The sequence below is a fragment of the Oncorhynchus mykiss genome, chromosome 22, assembly GCF_013265735.2.
Source record: "Oncorhynchus mykiss isolate Arlee chromosome 22, USDA_OmykA_1.1, whole genome shotgun sequence".
NCBI lineage: Eukaryota > Metazoa > Chordata > Actinopteri > Salmoniformes > Salmonidae > Oncorhynchus > Oncorhynchus mykiss.
In genome coordinates this window covers 16,771,845-16,794,682 of record NC_048586.1, presented here as the reverse complement: position 1 = coordinate 16,794,682, position 22,838 = coordinate 16,771,845, and the positions used below count along the sequence as shown (strand labels likewise).

Here is a 22,838-nt window from a genome sequence, read left to right as displayed (position 1 = left end):
AGAGAGAAAAAATAAATACAATTTGAGAAGCCACATGCGTTTTTTTCTTCTAAACACCGGGTGTTGTTGGTCAGCTGACAGACAGTTTCTCACACGGCCATCTTTAAGCCAGTCATGCGGGAAATAAGGCACACATCTCAAGACACACAACCGAGGAAATAGTCTCAGAAGGTGGCTGCATTGTCATTTCTGCTCTCCGTTTTAAAGATATTATCGCCCGTGATTAGCATAATCTAATCACTTTTGTGAATTGACTTCTAATTACCAGGAGCGCATCTTCCCACAATTAACCCTAGCGAAGCACACAGCCCGTTGTTCTTTTTACTAATACAAAACTGACAGCCCATTTTTAAAAAGGCTACCACTACAAACAACCGATAGAGAAGCATTATGCAAAGAAAAAAATGTATTCCAATGAAACGGAATAGCTATTCTGTATGCCCATTAAAATCTAGCCTACTGTGTTGTGCTTTCCCTACTGTGTCAGTTAAGAGTCTAATATAATCACTTAGCCCTTTCACTGATGGAAATGCAAAGACTGCATGTTGCTCATTATAAAAACGTCTTTCAAGCTGCTTTCTGCATTTTGGAAATTGGTTTAGCCTTCATCTCAACATGCTGCCTAGGCCTATATCATAAATTAACTCCAGCAATATAGATAGGCCTACCTAGAAAATAAAACGTGCTTAGCATTAGGCTAACAATACCTTTAAAGTTGCTTCTATGATTCATCTGCACAACACACACACACACACACACACACACACACCACTCAACAACATTGTATGCAATTATGAAAGAACTCTCATTTCAACCAATATGCCTCTTTGGTCTTTTAGTCTTGAAATCATTTGTGTATCATTTCTGTTTTTGAGTGTTGCAGAGTAATTATCTTGAAACATATAACCCTGCGTAACCTTAAACTAAACCCATTTCCTTAATGTGAGAAATGTGCATTTATAATCAAGCGGGTAACACTCCAGAGAGCCGTCTGTAACAGAAACGGGCCAGAAAAATACCTTGCACAGGGATATTTCATCCCTGCATGAATAGAACAGCCTTAAAGAATACACCGTCTGATTTAATAGAACTTGATTGGAATAAAACGCAAATCGCACGGAAAACTATGATCATTACACCTTCTGCAGGCGATCCTTTCAGAACCTTGAATAAAATACATGCGGGTCTGTGAAAGCACAGTCAGTAGTCCTCCATTCCTATTAGGAATTCCTAGCTGCGGTACAATCCATTACAGCAGAGTATAAAACGGAAATAAAATCACACATGCAACTTTGTTGCGTTGTACTAATAAGTGTACACAGCAACAGATGGATAAACAAGCAGATACGATTCTCGACAAATGTCTGAATGGTGTTGCCCAACTGATCTTTGTGATTGGTCACGCCTCAGCCGGTTATCTTGCATCGGGTCAAAGAAATTAAAAAGGGAATAGACTAATAGACAAAACAACTTGGACGCTCAATAAATATGCTAGTGTAGCGACTATTACCACTGTTTTTTCAATTAGGGGAAACAAGTGGTATGTGTCCTTATGATGTTTGTGGACAAAAAAGTCACACAGTGAAGTAATTTGTATTCAGCTGTGATGAATAAAATGGAGTGTTTCACATTTGGCCTAATTTCTACTTTGTATGAGAGACACTTAAATCCCAATCCCAGGTTAGCCGGGGGCTTGCCCAGGGCTAAGTGTAAAATTACAATTTAGAAGCCGTGAACGTCGCAATGTGAACATCTAAAGCCTCTCTGAGAGCAAACATTACCGTTTAAGTAAACACAAAAAAAGTAGCCCAAGTATCCCAATACAGCTGGAAGGAGTCGAGGCTTTAAAGATGTGCAAATAACGGGACATTAAACGAATGGGAAATGATGCATTGTGTTCTTGGTGACGGTTTAAATATCTGGATGTAAAGAGGTTTTTTGAAGTGAGGTTTTTCCAATTCGAAATGAACCGCCACACTGGTACAATCACCCCACCAATTAGGCTGTGAATTGACATTCACTATTAAATAGCCGCAAAAAAAATATTCACACAAAAAAAATTCAATGACAAATGAAAAACTAATATATCTTGAATAGATAACTATTCAATCTAGGATTTTGCCGGTGCTTAGCTCAATTCTGTTTATTTTTTTTATCCTGAAAAATTCCCCAATCTTTAACAATTACAAGCGAACCCATAACATGATGCAGCCACCACTACGCTTGAAAATAAGGAGAGTGGTACTCAGTAATGTGTTGTATTGGATTTTTTGCAGTATTTCATTAGCGCCTTGTTGCAAACAGGATGCATGTTTTCAAGTCGATTTAAGTCCACTCAGAAAGTCACTGTCTTCTTGGTAAGCAACTCCAGTGTAGTTTTGGCCTTGTGTTTTAGGTTATCGTCCTGCTGAAAGGTGAATTCATTTCACTGTGTCTGGTGGAAAGCAGACAACCAGGTTTTCCTCTAGGATTTTGCCTGATCCTAGCTCTATTCTGTGTATTTGTATTTTTAAAAAACCTCCCTAGTCTTTGCCGATACCAAGCATACCCATAACATGATGCAGCCACCATCATGCTTGAAAATATGAAGAGTGGTACACTTTGTTGAGTTGGATTTGTCACAAACAGGCTTTCTTCTTTTCACTCCGTCATTTAGGTTCGTATTCTGGAGTAACTACAATGATGTTGATCCATCCAAAGTTCTCCTATCACAGCCATTAAACTCTGTAAAGTCACCATTGGCCTCATGGTGAAATCCGTGAGCGGTGTCCTTCCTCTCCGGCAACGGAGTTGTGAAGGACACGTGATACACCATCTAAAGTGAAATGAATATTCAATGTCTGCTACCAATAGGTGCCTTTCTGTGCGAGGCATTGGAAAATCATTGGAGTCCAGGCAACTTATTATGCGACTTTTTAAGCACATTTTTACTACTGATCATATTTAGACTTGCCATAACAAAGGGGTTGAACACTTATTGACGAGACATTTCAGCTTTGTATTTTTATTAAATTAGTAAAAAATATTGAAAAACATAATTCCACTTTGACATTAAGTGGTATTGTGTGTAGGCCAGTGACCCCAAAAAAATCAATTTAATCAATTTTTGTTTAATCAATTTTAAATTCAGGCCGTAACACAAAATGTGGAAAAAGTAAAGGGGTATGAATACTTTCTGAAGGCACCATATGTAAACTGACAGTGGCTAGACAGTCAGGGTGCGCCATCTCTCCCTCTGGTTGAGAGGAAAACATTGCAAAATGAATACCAGTGCATTATGGCCTACGCCTATTGTTTATTTGCATTTTACAGTAAACCTATGACAACAGTAGCGGTTACGCTAATCTGTTGTCCTGCCACGTCTTCCTGTTCAAGAGCCAATCAGCAGCCTAGTTTGAGGCCACAGACAGAACGTTTGAGGCCATAGACAGTTGATTACAGTATCCTCTCCTGGCTCAAACAACTGAGCCAGTCCAGGCCATAAAGCGTTTTTTAGACAAGCAAAAGTTGCTGGCAGCTGATACCAAAGATCTCCCAAAAAATGTATGGGAAAATTGTTGGCTTCTCTTTCGGCCAAGCCAGAGAGAGATACTCCCAAAATGTATTGTAGGCTATGTACATTATGTGATCTGTCTGAAGACCTCTTACCAGTGTATGAACTCAATCACATACCTGGGACTATATGCACAAATCATCATCTCAAAGGAGGAGGGCTGATCTAGGATCAGGTCCCAACCTGTCAAATAAAATAAAATGTTGGTCACATACACATATTGAGCAGATGTTATTGTGGGTGTAGCGAACTGCTTGTGTCCATGGTCATTTCCATGTAAAAGGACCCATGAGCACCAACATGTGAAATGTATAGGAGCGTATCAAAATTTGGTGTCAAATGAAACCTAAGAGTCGATATCTTGGAGAAATTAAAGGCATATATAAAAACTAAAAGAAATGTCCTCTCACTCTCAACTGCATTTATTTTCAGCAAACTTAACATGTGTAAATATTTGTATGAACATAAGAGTCAACAGACAAACTGAACAAGTTCCACAGACATGTGACTAACAGAAATGGAATAATGTGTCCCTGAACAAAAAGGTGTGGGAGGGGGGTCAAAATCAAAAGAAACAATCTGTATCTGGTGTGGCCACCAGCTGCATTAAGTACTGCAGTGCATCTCCTCCTCATGGACTGCACCAGATTTGCCAGTTCTTGCTTTGAGATGTTACCCCACCTGCAAGTTCCCGCACATTTCTGTGGGGGGGGGGGGGGGGGGGGGGGATATGGCCCTAGCCCTCACCGTCTGATCCAGCATTTCCCAGACGTACTCAATGGGATGGCAGGAACACTGACATTCCTGTCTTGCAAGAAATCACTCACAGAACGAGCAGTATGGCTGGTGGCATTGTCATAGTGGAGGCTCATGTCAGGATGAGCCTGCAGGAAGGGTACCACATGAAGGAGGAGGATGTCTTCCCTGTAACGCACAGCGTTGAGATTGCCTGCAATGACAACAAGCGCAGTCCAACCCTCCATCTCCAAATTGCTCCCGCTCCAGTGTACAGGCCTCGGTGTAACGCTCATTCCTTCGACGATAAATGCGAATCCGACCATCACCCCTGGTGCGACTCGTCAGTGAAGAGCACTTTTGCCAGTCCTGTCTGGTCCAGCGACGGTGGGTTTGTGACCATAGGCGACGTTGTTGCCGGTGATGTCTGGTGAGGACCTTCCTTACAACAGGCCTACAAGCCCTCAGTCCAGCCTCTCTCACCCTATTGCGGACAGTCTGAGCCCTGATGAAGGGATTGTGCGTTCCTGGTGTAACTCAGGCAGTTGTTGTTGCCATCCTGCACCTGTCCCGCAGGTGTGATGTTCGGATGTACCGATCCTTTGCAGGTTGTTACACGTGGTCTGCCACTGCGAGGACGATCAGCTGTCCGTCCTGTCTCTCTGTAGCTCTGTCTTAGGCATCTCACAGTACGGACATTGCAATTTATTGCCCTGGCCACATCTGCAGTCCTCATTCCTCCTTGCAGCATGCCCTAAGGCATGTTCACGCAGATGAGGGACCCTGGGCATCTTTCTTTTGGTGTTTTTCAGAGTCAGTAGAAAGGCCTCTTTAGTGTCTTAAGTTTTCATAACTGTAACCTTAATTCGGGCGGCAGGTTAGCCTAGTGATTAGAGCGTTGCAAGTTCAAATCTCCGAGCTGACAAGGTACAAATCTGTCATTCTGCCCCTGAACAGGCAGTTAATCCGCTGTTCCTAGGCTGTCATTGAAAATAAGAATTTGTTCTTAACTGACTTGCCTAGTTAAATAAAGGTTAAAAAACTTTTTTTTTTAAATATTTTTTAATTGCCTACCGTATGTATGTAAGCTGTTAGTGTCTTAACGACCGTTCCATAGGTGCATGTTCATTAATTGTTAATGGTTCATTGAACAAGCATGGGAAACAGTGTTTAAACCCTTTACAGTGAAGTTATTTGTATTTTTACTTATCTTTAAAGACAGGGCCAGGGGAAAAAGGACATTTCTTTTTTTTGCTGAGTTTACATTTTTCAACCATTTTCCATCCCAAAAATGTGGAATAAGCAACAGCTTTGATTTCTGATCAAACAGATGGAAAAGGGGTTTTAAAAACATTTTCCAGAAAAGTCAAAAAGGTAATTAGAAATATATAAAAACACAACAATGTTGAAGTAAAAGACTCCTGCCATCTAATATCATCATCATTTAGTTTGAGAAATGTTTCTGCCTTCTGTAAGTTTAAGAAACACTGCCTTCCGTTATCAAAACCACACATATCTTTAAGATATTTTCTAATTTCTCTCCTCATGAGGATAATGAAAGTTCACAGAAGTAACAAGTAAAAGGTAGACCTATCAATTAGTGTTTTTACTGATACATCTGTCTATGAATTATTAAGTGATTAAAACTCAATGTCTGCAAATGAATTGGCTACGCTGGGAAATCATAGTAGTCACAAACCACAGTTAGGTTAGTACATTAAAGAAATGTAGAGTATTGTTCAGTAGAGTACAGCACCGTATACTAGTGTAAAGAAGAGTATAGGTCCTAGTTCAGTACAGTACACAGAGTACACTTGAGTTGAATACACTATAATGTATTGTGTTTAACTCTACTGAACTGCACTATACAGTACTCTACTGAATTCTAAGGTTCTGTGCTGTACTCTGAGCACTACTGTGCTGTAATTTGATGTCCAGATGTGGTCTGGTCTGGTCCAACCAAATTTGGTCTTGTTTGGGGGCAGAGCTCATTAAAATAATAGCCCGTGTGTAGAATAATACCCAAATATGCAACAGGAGGATATTGCATATTTCTACCTTTGTGTACCTGTTTAGGATACATCACCATGAAGAGAATGGCATTCTGTATTTATGTGTAGTACAGATCAAAATATACTTTTTTTCAAAGTCGATGTGTCATGTCATAGCTGACACCCCATTCTTTCTGCAGAAATCGTCAAATCTAAATTCGGAGCCGATATTTAAGAGCTTTTGGAAAACGTGGACACAAAAATCTGCAAAGTTGTTCCAGTAAATGTGTTTTTGTAAAAGTGTAAATTCTTAAAAGTAGTCCTTGAGCATAGAGTTGTGTGGTTTGTTAAACTTTGATTTCAATGGTTTGTGTTTTGCATACATCTCACACAATTCCGTTACCGTGGAATTGCCACCATATAATCTTATGATCTTAAAGACAAAACTGATACAAAACTCCTACTCTGAGCCGCTTTGTAGATATGGGCCCTGGCCTGCATAGCTACAGATGCCCCAGTTTGATGAATCTATATAATTTAGAGAAGGAAAGAGTCAGGGCATAGCCTTGGTGGTACCTCACACCTGTCAAAGACAGATGTTACGTGTAAATCAACTTGAACCTCCAAAACAACATCAATTTTTCCCCCCGCTGTAAAGCATCAGAGACAGCTGAACTTTATTTGGCAACCAGTGATGTTAAAGGAAAGAAAAGCGTTGCTCTTTTTTCAACAAATGGGGGATTCCTCAACACCAAAAGTGGAAATGGGTAACAATAATTTACTCCAGGACACTCTAAAAATAGATAAAAACTACATCGAAATTATGATGGGCCTATATGTTTTCAACTGCCCTTTTTCTGCCTCGCAAATTGCTTTTGACAAACAAATCGGTCCGGGGAGAGAGAAAAAAAAATCTGCGTGGCCCTCTGCTGAATTTTGAAATCCCGGTGTGCTCAATCACAGATACAAACTTGAACAGGAAAGACTTGTTAGGATACGTCAATAAAATACTAACAAACAGTTAGGGCAGTGTTATTAATGCTATGCACGGCCTATCCATTCAAATAGCTGAGCCAAGCAAATGTTGGTACAAAGACCGATCAGAGGAGATAAACCAGACTATCATTAACTACCACTGAGAAACACAGAGAACGTGTTCAAGCAACAGCTGAGCAGATCACTGTAGGACTAGCTGCTATCAAAGACAAATACAATTTGAGAGCGGATTTGGAATAGGGTGCTTTTTCCAGGTTATTTAGACATGCATAACAGAAAGCAGAAACCAGGCTGTTGCCGTCACTGCACTTCCTGATCTGAAAAGCAGAGAGGCTACTGTACACCTTTCAGGCATCAGGCCACAGGCAAAAAGAAGATAACCCCTTTTTTTTTCTTTTTTTTTTTTTAAACACGCCATTATGTGAGCTCTCCAATATCCCGGGTTCCATTCGTCTCCGGACGAGAGCCAGCGAGTCATGTGGCGCATGCAACCTCTGTCTGCACTGTGTTTCTGGTAGCCATTAAAACGAAAGGTTAATCAGACAGTGGTGTCAGAACCTTACAGGTAATACTATGAACCATTATCATCTGCAGTGAATTTCTCAAGCTTGGTCCCATACTTAGCTGTGTTTTACAATAACATAGGCCTGGTGGTCTGATGATATTTTCCCGGTCATGCTGTTCAGGTTCTCAAATAAAAATAGACCATCGTATTTCAAAATCCTTTATTCCTTACAGAAGGAAAAACGAAGTACAAAAGATTGGAGACTGAAAGGGGAAGCAGCAGAGAACAGAGAGGTGATTTTAATATTGCTCCAAAACACCTGAAAGTCATAGGAGAGTTAACAGTGAGGCGCGTGTGTGTGTGCAGCTGTGGCTTTTTACACAGTGTATTCAGGGCTGAAAGAGTCACTTGGGATACTCAAGACTATTTTTATTTTGATGAATGTGCAGAGAAAATAACTAATTTCCTGTCTGCCTCTGAGCCATCTTCAAAAAAAATAATAAATTAATTAAATTTGTAAAAAGCGCTTGTCTCTGCTAAACTAACATTGCCATCATCCCAGTATGCATCTCTGGGTCTCAGTGCTCTAATTCATATCCTAGCTAAAATGTGAAGCCTAATACGACTGTCTCTAGTGTTGGACACTGCTGAACGCTCTACCGGCTTAGAAGGCTATAAAATGTCCATCTTAATATTTCATACGGTAGATCTGAATTCAGCCTTCTTCTTGTCTAGAATTCTTTATCCAACATTGTCGGACTCAGCTTCATCAAACTAGAACTACAAATGTCAAGGATTCATATGAATTGGCAAAAATAAATCAATCACGAGGACTTGGTCCTTTGCAAGCAGCGGGACAGCATAAAAACAGCCTACTTCAGATCAATAGAACATGACAAACGATGTCTGTAAATCATAAATAAATACTCACAGCTCTACTATAGGCCAATAAACCTTTATGTAGTTGCTTGTGAGCGATGCAAATCCAAAAAGCTTGTTTTTACCTTGACAGAGGCATGTTACTAAACCTGTTTAAAGCGGTGCTGCCTGATGGCATAATGATATGTTTGGCTGTGGACTTGGACAGAGCCCACATCTTCCCCCACATCACCCGATTTCTGAGAATGACGCTACGGTGAGTAGGCCAATCTAGCCCATTCATTTCCACCCAACATCTCTGACTACTTCACTGCTCAGTCACAGCTCTGTAAACAGATAGTCACACGGTTTTCCAGGTTAGACCTCGAAAGCATTCTAGGTCTAGGTGATCTCAGGATAGAGGTGGGCACGATACACGTACACAGGAACACACACAGACGGTACACACACACACACACAAACGCACCCTCTTACTTAGAGTGCACCCAACGCTCAACATTCACAGGACACCATCCTGGGGTAAGATGTCAAACTGCGGTGTGCTGACAGAGAGTGAAGGGCAGGCTGAAATGAATGAAGTGAATTCTCAGCGGGAGAGGCTCTGGCTGCTCAACACTCATTTGCATGCAAAAACATCAACTGGCACTCGTCTGTAACCTGTGACCACATAAAGCCTCACAATTCCTCTGAAGTCTCACTGCCCTCTCTGCCTTCCCTAATACTCCCCTTCACTATCAGGGCAACACCCCCCATGTTAACCCTTTCCTTGCCACAGAATCTCAGTGCAGTCAGTCATCACAAGGTGAGGAATATTCATTTCCCAAAGGCTTCCATCTGAATTGGTACTTTTACGTTGTCATAAAGAGTTTCAATCTATGGACAGGCCTAACCATAACAGCAAATGAAACCATCAATCAAAATGGGCTAAATCGTGGAGTCGACTAGGCCTACCTTTAAAACACACATTTTAAGTCCTACAGAAATTTGTGCCACCTTTACTAAGCAGACAAGCGACTTCACTGTGTGTTTTGTTAGCAGGGCCAGGTTGATGGTGGATGGTGTGAAACAGAGCACCTTGCACACACACACAGGAGTCGTGCTAATGGAAACTGCTCATCCACACACCCAGTTCCTGTTACAGCAGGCAAGTAGCACCTCACTAGGCAGTGCCCTCTGTGTGCTGTGTGCAGCAGGGCCTGAAACAGGGGAGGACAGATGCCTGACATCACAGGACAATCTCACCCTTAATACAGAAAGGAAATAACTACTCCCTCTTCAGTTCCAGGGTTTCACATCGACAACAATATCTCGAGGGCAAACGACACATAGACATACACCTCTGCAGTCATTGGCTAGGCTACACTTAAAATGGGGGCTTGTATGGCAATATGAAATGGGCCTCGGTAGACTCAATTACTTTGACCACCTGTACTTAGAAATGCTATTTTTCAAGATGTTTCTTTGCCGTTGAGCTATAGCATTTTCCAAATATGAAGAATTGAATTTCCGACCGATTTTGAATGGGAATGTGAAACAATCAATTCATAGAGCACTTGTCAAAAGTGGCGCACTAAATAGGGTTTCATTTGGGATGCGGTCTACGTCCTCTCATCTATGACAAGCAGTCGTGAGGCCTACTGGTGTGCCCCTCATCAGCTCCATGGCCAATGTGCCCAGTCAGTGCAGTTATCATTCTCTCACCAAGGACACACCACGGCCTTCCCTAAACACCACATTAGCCCAGTCAATACTATTCAGCCCCATTTTGCTTCTCCTATTGAGATACAACTCAGCTCAGTTAACCTTGAGCAATTGTACAAGGCTTACTGTAGGAGGGGAATTTGGCAGCGAGTGAATTTAACAAGGGCGAGTCACTTCTGCACTAGAGCTTTGGTTGATTCCTTTCCAATGTGGGTAAATGGATCTCGATGATATCCATTTCATTAGATTGCTCTTGTGGAGTGAGACAGGAGGAGACAGGAGTCAGCCCTGCTGCTTGGCTGGCTGGCTGAGTCCGGTCATGCATTTGTAAATGTGAACGTAAAGTGGAGCGGGACCAGCTAACTGGCAGGTTAATCTGTCTGTGAAAGCTGGGAGCTGAAAAACACCACAGCAGTGGGCCAGGACACTGTACTGCATCAGCATTAAACTCACATCAATTTTAAAATGCTAGGTTTCACCCCTATTGACAAATCGTCAATATAGGCTAACGTGTATTCTGCCCTACAAAAGCAAAGTGCAGTAACTATGTAAAAAAAAAAAATGTATTATTGTCAAATCTGATTTAAGTATTTTTCTGTCTAGACAGACAGCAATTTTGGGTTAATAAATTCTGAATCTGATCAACTGGCTTGTTCTTGTTTCAGGACTCTCAATACCATATTAATATGATAATATACCTGGCCATTACAACAGATCTAAGTGCAGTAACTACAAATTTGTAGTTACTGCACTTTGCCTTTATAGGGCACATTTACACCAGATCTGTATCTAATGAAGAGATGCACGTCTCCGCCTTACCAATGGGAGTCATCATCCCAAAGGCGGGAAGGCAGGCGAAAAACTTGTCCAAAATAAGCCCATAGAAACACGCTAGCCTTATTTTGGACAGATTTTTGCAAGAGTGACAACTCGTGCTTCGCTTCTTCCTCTATGGTTTACACAGACACACACCAAGCCCCTCCGCCTGCCTCCCACACCAACAAAGTTGAGAGATCACGTCTTCCTCTCTGACAAGCGGTTTCAACTCGCTATTTGCATTTGAGATTTGGTCCAACAGAAAATCGGTCATACGGAGACCAAAACACATTGAGACATTTTACTGTAACAGAGGAGAAGTTACCTTTTCTAACGATACCCTTTTTACGTCGTAACTACTCAAATTGCGCATAGAGCACACTACTAAAACGAGAGTATCATTTAACACTGATTCTGAAAGCATAAGCCAAAGCGTATTATGAGTTTAACAACATCTGAACAAAGTGGAAAGGCTAACATGCTTTTCAAACAGTTCGGAGACAGACAGAACGGTGTGTTCATAACAACTGCTCAACCTTGTTAGCTAGCAAATAGATCCAAGTTGGCTAAACTTGAAATAGAAAAGATTAGCTGGCTAACCACTAGCATGTGGGATTGAGAGATTGTTGATGAGACCTCTTAATTTTCTATCGCCTAATGCCTGCTACAAGAAGTTAGTCATTATTAGTAAAATGTGCATTATGAATGTAGCTGAATTTGTAACAAAAAAAAAATGACATTTTCATACACTTGAAAGCCTAATCAGTGATCATTGAAAGAAAAAAAATGCAGGTTAAACTATTTTGATAATATAATACAATTATTAGTGGGTCTTATGGTTGTGGAAGGCTTATATTTAGCCTAGGTATAACTTCACAAGCCTCAAATTAATTCCATTATTGCGGACTGTTTGAAATGCAATGGATTTGACCATTGAATTGTACAACTACACTTATTTAGAGAAAACATTGTTTATATATATATATATATATATATATATATATATATATATATATATATATATATATATATATATATATATACATATATATATACATACATATATATATATATATATATAGTACAATTCTGTGAATTGGCCAGAAGTATTATTATTATAATAATAATAATAATAATAATAATAATAATAATAAGTATGATTTTTAGGCCATACTGCATTAGTAGTAGCAATGTTTTTTGATGACAAAATCAAAAACAGGCCTGAGACATCTCACACAGAGACAACACTGGCACATCACCAGCGATGAAGAATGTTGTGATAATTGCGTTGTTCAGGCTACTCTATAACCCGTTAGAAATGCATTCATACGCCACCGTGATATATATGGCCGAAAAGCCACACACAGAAACAGTTCCAAAAAGACAAACAGTCACACTCACACAGTGGCGGAATAAACACACAGGCCTAACTATTGATTCAGCACCATGGACAGTTACTGCGAGTCAGAGCAGAGGAAACAGCCGCGGTGCCCCCGCTATTTCAGTACCATGCTGAAACAAAGCGCCAATAGAAACAGTCGAACACAGCATCAAGTAATGTTAAAGAATAAGCAGCCCATTCAAAACTGTGCCATTCACCAGATCATTTGAAAACGAAGTCCATCCTTCAGTCCTTTATGAAATGGGTAATGCAGGGTCATTTGATTTTATATCCGAGAGAAGTACTTTCTCGATTGAGATCAAAGCCAAGGCTGACACTTGGGCCTGCCCAGTAGTTTTCCTGGAGTAAGTCTTGATCCTCTCAACTGAGTCAGCGGACACGGGAATAGTCAAGACCAGACAGGTAAGCAGATACAGTTGGTACATACAGTGGGGCAAAAAAGTATTTAGTCAGCCACCAATTGTGCAAGTTCTCCCACTTAAAAATGAGAGGCCTGTAATTTATCATCATAGGTACACTTCAACTATGACAGACAAAATGAGAAGAAAAAAAACATCCAGAAAATCACATTGCAGGATTTTTTATGAATTTATTTGCAAATTATGGTGGAAAATAAGTATTTGGTCACCTACAAATAAGCAAGACTTCTGGCTCTCACAGACCTGTAACTTCTTCTTTAAGAGGCTCCTCTGTCCTCCACTCGTTACCTGTATTAATGGCACCAGTTTGAACTTGTTATCAGTATAAAATACACCTCTCCACAACCTCAAACAATCACACTCCAAACTCCACTATGGCCAAGACCAAAGAGCTGTCAAAGGACACCAGAAACAAAATTGTAGACCTGCACCAAGCTGGGAAGACTGAATCTGCAATAGGTAAGCAGCTTGGTTTGAAGAAATCAACTGTGGGAGCAATTATTAAGAAATGGAAGACATACAAGACCACTGATAATCTCCCTCGATCTGGGGCTCCACGCAAGATCTCACCCCATGGGGTCAAAATGAGCAAAAGAACGGTGAACAAAAATCCCAGAACCACACGGGGGGACCTAGTGAATGACCTGCAGAGAGCTGGGACCAAAGTAACAAAGCCTACCATCAGTAACACACTACGCTGCCTGGGACTCAAATCCTGCAGTGCCAGACGTGTCCCCCTGCTTAAGCCAGTACATGTCCAGGCCCGTCTGAAGTTTGCTAGAGAGCATTTGGATGATCCAGAAGAAGATTGGGAGAATGTCATATGGTCAGATGAAACCAAAATATAACTTTTTGGTAAAAACTCAACTCGTCGTGTTTGGAGGACAAAGAATGCCGAGTTGCATCCAAAGAACATCAAACCTACTGTGAAGCATGGGGCTGGAAACATCATGCTTTGGGGCTGTTTTTCTGCAAAGGGAACAGGATGACTGATCCGTGTAAAGGAAAGAATGAATGGGGCCATGTATCGTGAGATTGAGTGAAAACCTCCTTCCATCAGCAAGGGCATTGAAGATGAAACATGGCTGGGCCTTTCAGCATGACAATGATCCCAAACACACCGCCCGGGCAACGAAGGAGTGGCTTCGTAAGAAGCATTTCAAGGTCCTGGAGTGGCCTAGCCAGTCTCCAGATCTCAACCCCATAGATAATCTTTGGAGGGAGTTGAAAGTCCGTGTTGACCAGCAAGGAGATCTGCATGGAGGAATAGGCCAAAATACCAGCAACAGTGTGTGAAAACCTTGTGAAGAATTACAGAAAACATTTGACCTCTGTTATATACCTTTTGTTGGCAATGACAAAGTATTGAGATAAACCAGAAATATTGCTTGTTTGTAGGTGACCAAATACTTATTTTCCACCATAATTTGCAAATAAATTCATTAAAAATCCCACAATGTGATTTTCTGGAGAAAAAAAATCTCATTGTCTGTCATAGTTGAAGTGTACCTATGATGAAAATTACAGGCCTCTTCTTTTTAAGTGGGAGAACTTGCACAATTGATGGCTGACAATACTTTTTTGCCCCACTGTACCTCTCATTCTGCCTCTTCTGCCGGAGAAAGTGGAGGTCGTCGGCCGGGCTCCAACCCTCAAAGTCAGACATGGAGTACAGCACTGAGTTCAGCTTTCCTTTAAACTTGAGAACGCAGAATTTCATCATTGTGCGATATTGTCTCTCTGCACTGCTGCTCGTTAAGCTGAAGGTCTACTCGTGTCTTCCATGTTAGGGCTACCGAGTGGCGCAGCGGTTTAAGGCACTGCATCTCAGCGCTAGAGGCGTCACTACAGACCCTGGTTCGATTCCAGGCCGTATCACAACCGGCCATGATTTGGAGTCCAATAGGGCGGCACAATTGGCCCAGCGTTGTCCGGATTAGGGTTTGGCCAGGGTAGGCAGTCATTGTAAATAAGAATTTATTCTTAACTGACTTGCCTAGTTAAATAAAGGTTCAATAAAAGGTTAAATAAAAATAAAAAAACATTTTTGAACTCGCCGTAGCTCGCAGCTGTAAAGTTGAGTCTTGGTGGCGCAGAGCTGACTTCGTATCACTGAATATGTCTCTTTGAAAGCAGTACTGGCCCAGGTGACGTCTTGTCGGTGCTGAAGATGATGCAATCTCAGCAGTACAGCTTCTTGGTTTACTCACACCCAGTTATCCATGGATAGCGCTCATAATCGTTAGCCCTTTCTTCATTGCACCAATCCTGGCAGTGCTGGTGTTGGCCACTGCACAACATTTAACTTCTTGTTGAAAGTTAGTCTTGAAAAGGGTAACGCTAACAAATTAGCCACCACATCCTCCTCGATAACACCTGCTACAGCCACTGGCACAACAAAAGCATGGGGAAACTAGGCTATTGCTCAAGGAGTCAGTAGCAACATGTCTAGACCTTCTCTGAAAGCCTAAAAAGGCCCTCAGGGTTCCCCACTGATGTTTTTGAATATTTTAGTTTCACTCTGTCATTGAGGTTAGTAACTACAATGTTGTTAATACATGTTTTCTCCTATCGCAGCCATTACACTAACTGCTTTAGCGTTTCCTTCCTTGGTTAGGAAGGACGCCTGTATCTTTGTCATGACTGGGTGTATTGATACACCATCCAAAGTGGAATTAATATGTTCAATGTCTGCTTTTTTTTAAAAACCCATCTACCAATAGGTTCCCTTCTTTGCGAGGCATTAGGAAAACCTCCCTGGTCTTTGTGGTTGAAATTCCCTGCTCGACTGAGGGACCTTACAGATAATTGTATGTATGGGGAACTGAGATGAGATGGTCATTCAAAAAAAATCATGCTAAACACTATTATTGCACACAGAGTAAGTTCATGCAACTTATTATGTGACTTGTTAAGGGCTATATAAATACATTTTATTTGATTTAAGCAAATGATTACCCCTGAACTTATTTAGGCTTGCCATAACATAAAGACATTTCAAAAAACATAATTACACTATGGGTATTGTGTGTAGGTCAGTGACACAAAATCTAAATTGAATCTATTTTAAATTCAAGCGAGTAACAACAAAATGTGGAAAATGTCAAGGGGGTGAATACATTCTGAAGGAACTGTACAATGACAGCATCGGTCAACCATTCATTTGTACAACACATACATATTTGGTGGACAACACGAAAACCATAATATCCTTGCCTGGGAAAACAAGGCCAAATTAGCGAGAGCAACTTAACACTGCAAATTAGCCGACATCTGGAGTGAATGACAAAAATCCCTCGAATCGTATTAATTGTGACCATGAGGGCCGGCAGGAAAGGGGAAACAACGCTTCTTCTTATTTGTCTGAAGGATGCCATCTAAATCCAAACATTTCCTCCTGAATATTCAGGCCAAGTGAATACAATATTCATTTTGCTGCAGGAGAACAGTTGATGCATAACAATGAGACCGGCTAATGAAATCAACCATCAAGCTGAAATACATACATATTAAACCAGGGTCTCAGTGTCACTCGCTTTTTTTCCCCTCCATGGTTTGTTCTTTTTCCTCATTTCTTTCCCTGACCTTTCAATATTTTTGTCTTTCCTTGAATTTGCTCTCAGCCAAGAGTGATTATTGCATTTTAATGACGGTTTTATTCTGGGCATGTACACATAATCTCTGACTGCGTCTGAGAAAGCTTGCATTTTCTGACAGTATTAAGGTTATTTTCACAAACAATGCATAAAAATAAAGGTTAGACAAGAAAATCCATTACTCTAAATATCATAAATTGACTGTGGTTGCCATTCTACTAAACATCCGTTTGTGCCAAAAGAGTGTAAGCTTACTTATGCAATTTACTTCATTTATAACAGAGTGTTTAGGTCAATTAAAGAAGGCTAATCCATTGCAAAAAATAAAATAAAAATAGAGAGTTTATCATAATTGTTCAACCAAACAAATAGAGGGAACCTAATTACGAACAGTGTTTCTCCTATGCTTTGGCAAGAAAAAGATGCCGGTGTTGACATTTTGATGTCCGTGAAAACACTTGCATTCACACGTGTATTTAGTCGAGGATGGGACCAATGGGAGTGAGAGAACCAAAGCGCTCAACATATTTTTCCTACTGCATCTAGCATTTTGCTAGACTGGTTGGTTGAGAAGGCCTGACTAAAACAGCTGAACACTAGGCTACATTTTAGACAAAACAGGTAGCCTAGTGGTAAGTAATTAAATACAGGTCCCTCTCAGGGCCTCATCCTCACACAGCACCCACAACAATGCCCGTTCTGACTTCATATACAGATATTTCCCTTAAAAATGGCACATTCCTAGTAAACAAAGGGAGGGGTTAACTGATCAAAGTGTGAGGCAGTGGTGGAAGGTCAGCCCCCACCAGCCAGCTGAAAGAGCTGATAGGGAAAACAGCCACCATACTCCAGTGCTGCCATTCCTCCTCCCTGACAAAGACTCCATCTGCCACTGAGCCATTCGCAGCCTCAGAGTCAGAATATCAATGATTCCCAACCATTCTGCAAGTCTAGCGTTCACCTTGGTATCACCTCTACGCACGTCTGAGGCGCTGACGTTACAGATCTCCACTCTGTAGGCAGCAGTGCACTGCAGGCAGCCAGCCCAGCACGGCGCAGAGCAGAGCAGAGCACAGCCTTCATCCAGCTAAGTGGCATTTATGCAGCTCCTGGTAGGAGAGCATTTTATTAGCATCGATATCGTTGGAGCCTTTCTAGATTGGTGTTCCGGGCCCTGCGAGATTTCCAACGCATCTGAATTCACACTCCAATAGTAATAAGAGGGGATTGGGGTCGGGAGGATTTAAATCATGCCAACGTAACGAGAGAGTGGAATGCTTTACCTGCAATTTACAGTGATTTCAGGGAACACCGTCTGTGTGAAAGGATTTTCATTTTTTGCAGTGCAAAGTGTGTGGTGTGCATTTTACCAGCCCTCTGAGGCGGTAAAGAGAGAGAGAGAAGGGGGGGGGGGGAATCCCCTGGTCTCTGCTGAAGTACCAGTGCCAGCATTAAGAGGAAGGCAGGCAGCTGGCCCTAACAACCCAATGATACTAAAGAAAATTCAATTTTCCCCTTCACCATCTGCACACCAAACCACAGAGAGGCACTTATGACCCTCCTCTGCTTCTATACCTCCCAGTGTAGACCACGCCAGAGCTGTTCCAAGACCCTGTCTTCCCTGACCTTTCACCCCCGAGGGGAAACATTGTGATTAGTTATAGTTTATTGACAACAAATTAGCCTCTGTGGTGGGCGCAGCTGGACCGGAGCTCATCCCTCAGCTTCAAATACCGATTCTGTAATTACTTCCCTCACGTTCTCAGTTATACCTTATACCACTGCTTTTAACAAAGGGGAACTGCACACAAATCCAATCATAGCCAGAATGAGGCATGGAAATTCCCTGATGCCCAATTGCCTCAATGGGGCTGTTTCTCATGTCTACTCCTCACGGTCTCCAAGCCCATCTCAACATGACTCAAAGAAGGGAAAAAAAACACACTGGGCCCTGTACCAAGCACACGTTAGTCAAACTAAATGTTTCTACTGGCTTTGTTTCAAGTCGACGATACCGTCGCCTGGGGGGCTCCTGAAATCAGGCCGGGTGTCTGTGCTGAACAACAGGGGGGATGGAGGGGTGAGGATGAAGAGGGGAGGGGGACGCGAAACGCCCCGGGAATGGTGCGGCTGTGTACGCAGCAGAGGGCTTGAACACCGAACGGGGTTGGGGGGGTCAGTGGGATCTATCCTATCTGACAGCACTTAAAGCAGGCTGTAAGTGACCCCCTCCCTCCAACCTGATCCCTGTGGAGCACAGCCCCCCTGACCCCAGCCAGCAGAGACACAAATCCCCTGCCTCCCTCCATCTCCACCCTGGCCCTCCTGCAGTCATCCTCAGCCTGGCTGCTTTTAAAGCCCACTCATCCACCTAGGCCCGATGGCCTCCAAATGGCTCCTGTCCATCTGCAGATGGATGGCTCGCTGCGGATTATCTACAATCACTTGTCAAATTGAACGGCAGTGTGCTTCATTAAAAAAGGTACATTCTTTTCTGCTGTATTTGCCCTTCAGGAGACACAAATATTCAGCTCCGTTTGCGCAAACATTAGCAGCAAGGCTTGCATGCGCCACATTCACACAGGGGAGATGAATTGAGAGGTTGACAACCTTTTAATGGACACGCGATATCTAACGTCTCTGCGGAAGATCGCAGGATGAATTCATTCCGGGAACGCATTGAACAAACAATGCAGCGAGGCCGGATGAGAAGTCACTAAGTTGGACTTCTCCCAATCTCCAAAGTGCATTAAAGCTGCTGGGGATATTGGTCCACCACACCACAGCACGTTTGTTGACAATTAGCAAGTTACAAGGTAGCGTAAAACAGAGGCGTTCAGTGCCGTATGAGGTTACCAGGCGTGTTGCATGCATAATTCACAAGAGTCTAAAGCGCCACTGATGTGTCCCATAGACGTCGCCTTAGAGAGAACGGTCGACACCAGCTCACATTTGTAGCACGGCATCTGGCGTGCTGCGTCAGGAATTGCCAAGAGCCTCGTCTACTAACGGCAAAATCATTTCAAATCAACAAAACATTTAAAATCACATTTTATTGGTTACATTCATGTTTTTCACAGATGTTATTGCGGGGTGTAGCAAAACGCTTCTCACGCTAGCATCCTTTTTCAAACCTCTTGATATGCTGAGAGGTCGAGAGTGCTCACAAACCTAACAGACTTTCCCCTTACAGCTCACTTGCTCAAAGATCACAATGAGTCTATGGGTTTATTCTTAATATGAAGTGAGGTTTAACTGAATGAATGGCCTAGGTTAAAATGTTGGCATAAGCCACAGTGCGTAACCTAACTGGCATGTGAGCAAACAGCACTAAAATCAAAAAGGGGGGAGGGGGAGGAAGACAAAGTTTGGTTGGAGGATCCCAGCAGTATAATAACAGATCTGTAACCCATTAACATTCTGGCTGTAGGACAGGAGACACAGGCAGGGCGTCTGGGGTGGCTGGCTGGGCTGATGCAATCCATTTTGAAGTCCTTGCATCTCGCAGCCCGGCTGCCCACTGCTCGTGACCTTTAGGGTTTGGTCTCCTCTCCATGGACTTCGCCTGCTATTGACTATCTGTCTGTGTCCCGAATGGTATCCTCTTCCCTTCACAGTGCACTACTGTTTTGACAAGGGCCAATAGGGCTCTGGTCCTTACCCAAGGAATAGGGTGCCATTTGGGACATACCCTCAGTCATTCAAACACCACGCGGTCCCAATGGAATGGAGGTGAGGCTCCCTGCTTAAGAGGACTCCTTGGAATACACCTCGCCTTGACTACACTTCCTGATCGCCATGAGTCCTACCTCACAACAGCTCTGTTCTGTCTAGGATGTCTTGAGATCTACGTAGGTTAATAACTGTGTGGTAGTAGATTGATACCACCTAACAGTATCCCGTGCAGCGTTATGATTCAACTTTGACAGGAATTCTTTCATCACCATCTCTCTCGCCTTATCCTCCCCATCCCGTGGCCAAGGGAAGGGAGGAGGAGGAGCGGGGCTGAGGTGCCAGTATTTACTACCACATCATATTACACAGGCCCAGCAATCTGTTAGCCACTCAGGCCCGTCACAGAACACACCTCTTTCAAGCCACACTGTTAACCGTAGGAGGACATCAATATAAAAAATTTAAAAAGGAGGGATAGAAAAACTCCCTCCCCCATCTAACACACCCACGGGGGGCTGTAAAACACCAGTCGATAGATAGGGCACCACCCCCTCTTCGCCTCTCCTGATCTACCCACTTCCCCCTACAGTCTCCTCAGCAGTAAGAGCAGGAGGAGAGTCAGGCTTCTAGTTAAACTACAGGTTACTGATGACTTTAAATAAATCCTGGGAGGTTTCCATTACACACAACCTGGGCAGGATCAGAATCCGGGGTTGATGGGATTCCTCTCCTCATTTCCCGTTGCCATTCAAACTCTGTTTGTCCGGAACGCTGTGGGTGACCCGTCTCCTGGCAGGTCGCACACAAAGATTCTAACAGGCTTTTTCCTCATGATCACAAAGTGGCCCGATGCATGTCACCACACTTAGTTTTCAGCATATCGACTCCAATAGAAAATAACATGTTGCCTATAGTTACTTTGCATTGCCCTTTTACTTTCAACCCTCCACATTGCACATTTGAAATACTGCAGAGAAAGAAAAACAGGTCTGTGACAAACTGTTTTGGATTAAAGTTTCTCATTAAAGACTGGAACAGTGAATGTTCCAGATAGAACAACAAGCCTTCGCTAGTAGCCCCGAGGTACGACGGGCAGCCAAGTGGAAAGGAGAAGTCCAGCGATAACACTGTCCTGCTATCAGTGACACACTAGATGCCTGATACCACCTGATCTTTCTCTGACGGTTGAAAAACCAGTTCAGAAACCAATGACTTCCAAAATGCTGATGTATTTACAATAACACCACAGAGGTTTGCATGATTCCGACATCGAAGGGCTTCGAGACGTTACTCGGGAGAGAAAAGTCAGACTGTCTGATAGGAGTGGAGCTGACGCTTTCAGATCCCTCCTGACATCGTCTGGGGTGCAACACTACACAATTTACAGAGGCAGCCATGCAACCACTGTTCAAAGCTTCTGTATGCAAAGTGACTCACTTTCAAATTCAAAACAAAGTCAAAAGGACAGCTCAAACTCTACCAATTACCCCAATTTGGTTGACAGTAATTTATTTTAGAAATAGCCAAAAGTAAAAGAATGCTTCTTTTCATACATGTTATGAAACGTCGACATGCTAATTCTATGCAAGACGGCGAACTAATTAGAAATTCGCAAACTGAAAGCAAAGTGTAATGTAGCACAAACTAATTCCATTAAAGAGGACCTCGTTAAATCTAGGCCTAATTGGAAAAATCTCTAATCCTATACCTAAATAATGCTTTAAAATTGAAGAGTTGTGCTTATCCAGTTAGCCTATCCTTTCATAAACTGATTTCTGGACACAATAATTACAACGGGGACTTCAAGACACAAACAGTAGGACCATATTGTTTACAGCTGCGATGGGTGATTAGAACGCAGCCAACGTGACCAAACACTTACTGTTCGAGAGGATCCTCAGCTCTGTGACATCACGGCTCTGCAAACTGAAAAAGAAGAAGACAACAGTCAGCTTAATTGCTTTATTTTATTGATTTATTCATTCACCACAATTCCTGCCTGAAACTCCATTAAAATAAAATAAAAATGCTAATTTGGACAGGCTTATGTCCTGGGGGGGGGGGTATACCTTATGCATTCAAACGTCGGCTGGGAATCAAAGCCCTGCTGCTGCAACATGGTCATATAACAGTGCAAACAAAACAAAGACGGGTGGATTTCAAACACGACAACAAATTTCAACTAAAATTGGAATACAACAGCACTTGCGTAAGCGCTTCCAAACACTTCTGGCGAGCCAGCAAATGTCTTATTTTCATTTAACGTTTCCATCGGTGTTTGTCTCAATTTGAACGTGAAGTAAACGAAGACTGCGTCAGTTTAACACCCGCTGTCAGCAGCAGACTTGAGCGCCAATGATTTACAGCCTTGACGCATCACTCAAATTCCCCTAGTCCACAATGCAACCTGTCTACAGGACAACTGCAGGATCACACGGAGCCAAGGGAAACAGACAAGACTTGTGTTCATACTACAACAGACGATTATAGCAGCACAAACAATGAATGACAGCAAAAGGCCCAACATCAATGTTAGCGATCACATCAATGTTACGACAATGATTGTCATC

At 42.4% G+C, this 22,838-nt stretch overlaps 1 protein-coding gene across 17 annotated transcripts in view; it reads right to left on the bottom strand.

Annotated features, from left to right (window-relative positions):
* The window catches only part of LOC110501507 (bromodomain adjacent to zinc finger domain protein 2B), an 89,879-nt gene that overhangs the window by 49,518 nt on the left and 17,523 nt on the right, over window positions 1-22,838 (bottom strand). For all 17 annotated transcript variants that reach the window (XM_021579139.2, XM_021579127.2, XM_021579129.2 and 14 more), the window contains exon 2: window positions 22,151-22,194. The gene's annotated coding sequence lies outside the window, so the exon portion shown is untranslated. The remainder of the gene's footprint in view (window positions 1-22,150; window positions 22,195-22,838) is intronic.